We start from the raw sequence: 3,197 nt of genomic DNA on the forward strand, positions 1-3,197 counted from the left end.
CTGTAATCAGATTTCACGGTTCTTATAAGCTGAAAATAATAACTTTATAAGATCAGTTTTACTGTATTAACGATAAATACGCGTTAGGGATAAAATAGAGTTTAAATGAAGATGAAAATGATACTCTGTGTGTTCAATGTTTGTTTCTCAAGATCATCTTCAAAGGATCAAGGAGTGAACATTGGATTCTGTGTCAAAAATTCCTCAACTGGGTCTATATATACGACTGCGCTCGGAATCGAAAAAGTGATATTTGTTTTACTAATAGTTGATCTATGAAATACTGACAATTGTTTTATAGTATTATTTTTCTGGGGGTACTCCATGATAGGAGGCCTCCCGTGTAAACAAACTATTACCCGACTTTTTTTTTAAATTGAAATTCAAAGCTAAATTTTTTCTTTTAGGCTTTTAAACTGAACTAATCCTAATTCCAGAACCCTGAATTTCATTTTTAGTTCAATAATTTATTTTTTCTTAAAGCATTTTAGTCGTAAGTGGCAAAAAGAAAAGGAAACATATTCGGTGCTTTTAACTTACAATAATATCTTTTGCTACACTCCTTGTTAAGACTTTTTGCTAGTCAATGAAATTCAATAAAACATAACCAGAAGTAGATCACAAAAACCTCGGATGGACCTGGAATTCTTAAGAATTTCAATGTACCTAAGTTTTCGTTTCCTCCTTTTTGGGTGTGCCAGATAAATTAGCCAAAATATTTCCAGTGGTTCGATTCTCATCATATTAGTATGATAGATAAAATTAATAATCAAAATTTTAGTTCGAAAAGACATCATATAAAACTAAATAGTTTTATATGATTCACAAGTGATTTTTTTTTTTTTGGCCTCCCTTTGGCACATTATTGATTACTCACTGGGTGACATTTCATGCACTCATTATTCTTTAACTTCTTCCTTAGGACAAAAAATTGCATTGACAGTCATTCTGTGATTTTTTTGGTGATTTTTATGAAATATGCGTTTTTATAGGACGATGACGTATGATTTGCATTTGACGATTAACTTTTGCAGAAGTAACCTACCGCTTTTTGTCGTCAAGGTTTTTTAGGCAAAAGTGATATGCCTGCCACTTTTATGTAATCACCATTCTGATTGGCAATCATGTCTTGATGAGAAAACTGACGATGCTGTTTAAGTTATACTAACCGTAACTGATCTTTTAATATCCTGTGTGGCTGTGACCTGTTCATTTCAGCAAGTTGTCTCATCTGGACGCCCAACTTATAAATCTGCTGTAGAAATGTCATCGACATGAAGCGCATAGCGGATTACAGGTCAAACAACTATTCTTGAGCACCGGCTCACAGAATTGGCTACGTTTGCAGCTTATCTTTGTGATTTGCCCACTAAACCTCGTATTTGGTATTGCATTATGAATTTCATTGGATATTTTCACATTGCCAAAGGCTCTAATAAACCCGAATATACTAATAACTTTTCGAGGTTTTTAGACAGTGAAGAACCCGATTTTATCGTCTTGTTTAAAGACAATAAAATCGGGTAATTCTAGTTGCATCTAAACTCTTTTCACCTGCAATCGTTTTCGAAACATCAAAGAATTCCATTAATTTCTCCCAGCAAAATCCTCGAGTTTGTGCTACTTGACGAGAGTAAAATTTATAAAAGCGGCCATTTTCAATTCGAGGGCAAATCTGCTGTTTGGATAGCTAAACGCCGAATGCCGTTGCCTGTCAGTACAAAAAAAAAAAAAAAAAAAAAAAATCTTTCTTCCAACAATCGTACTTGATGAACTAAATCATTTTCACTACGTACGATAAGCAATCTTTTATATCTTGCTTTTCCTCTGCTAGAAAACAATTAATGTTGACTCTCAAGTCGCGCTTTTGGGGTAGCTTTCGGGTTATGAAATGAATGTTCTGCCTGAGTCTACCTCACATCATCGTTCCTAGAAGCAGGTTCTTTTCATCATTTCTTCCTCCCAGCATCATTTTCCCCCCATTTCTGACCTCTTCTAAAATCAAGAAACATTAAAATTAACTCAGTTGTTATAATTACTAAAATACTCGGTTAGCAAGTCTCGCTACACAAGCAAAAATTTTAGTCAAATTAAAATTTAAAGAAATTTTATTAATTTATTAACAGAACTGAAAATAAAGCTCCTCCACCCAAAAAGAAACATTAGTTTTTAGAAGTTAGTTTGTTTTTAGTTAGTCGTGATCAGAAATATGTACACTTTTTGAAATATTTGCATCACAGGAAAGTTACAAAATGAACTAAATATTTTTGTAAAATAATCTGACTAATTCAATGGTATATATATATATATATATATATTGAAAAGAAAAAAAATAAAAATTAAACATTTTATTTTTAGAATACTTACAGATAACCTGAGTAACAATACCCAGGCTTCAGTCTTAGTTATCAGTAAAGATATCTCAAGGTACTCGAATGCTTCCTTACACTATTCGCATGCATCGGATATCAATGAAAATACACTTCTAAAAGTCATTCTTCACAATATTGGAAGAAAATACTTTGTACAAAAATGCGTTTAAAAACAAGGAGAAAATATAAGTTTACGAATGTAAAAAATACAATTAATTTAATAAAATAGCTGAATAATTCACTTATAATATTTAGTTTAATTGATTTTCCTCTAAAATCTAAGAGATGCGGAGTAATTAAATGTTACTGCAGCGATAAAGAAGCAATAATACTACTGTCCACTACCTTTTGTTAGAAAAACACGAAAGAGATTATACTTTTTTGTAACAATGTCTATTAGGATGTTAATGAAATTATGATGGGAATGAAATGCTATCATTAAAATATTTACGACACTTCCTGGAATCATTATTTTCTAGTTAATGATTAGACTTCTTAAATTACGCTGAGAACAATGATCTAGGTGAAAAACGAAAGCAAAATAGTTAGTTTCTTTTTAAGTTGCTCACTGTAAATGACTGTAGAGAGAGAGAGAGAGAGTCAGAGGACTGTTATCCGAGGAATATTTCTAAATTGGAATGAATGTTAGACATAAAAGGCTACCAAATTTAACTCATTACTGAGATTGTGTTCAAGGTTGTGTAAGATGATCGTTGTTTATTCAAGAATATTTCCTTTTGTCGTCACGAGTTATGCAGTCCTAACAATTGTTTTTTAAGTAATAGCATTGTTAATGGAATTTATTGGGAACTGTTAGAGTGCATT

This window comes from Uloborus diversus, chromosome 10 (assembly GCF_026930045.1).
Source record: "Uloborus diversus isolate 005 chromosome 10, Udiv.v.3.1, whole genome shotgun sequence".
NCBI classification, from domain to species: Eukaryota; Metazoa; Arthropoda; class Arachnida; order Araneae; family Uloboridae; genus Uloborus; species Uloborus diversus.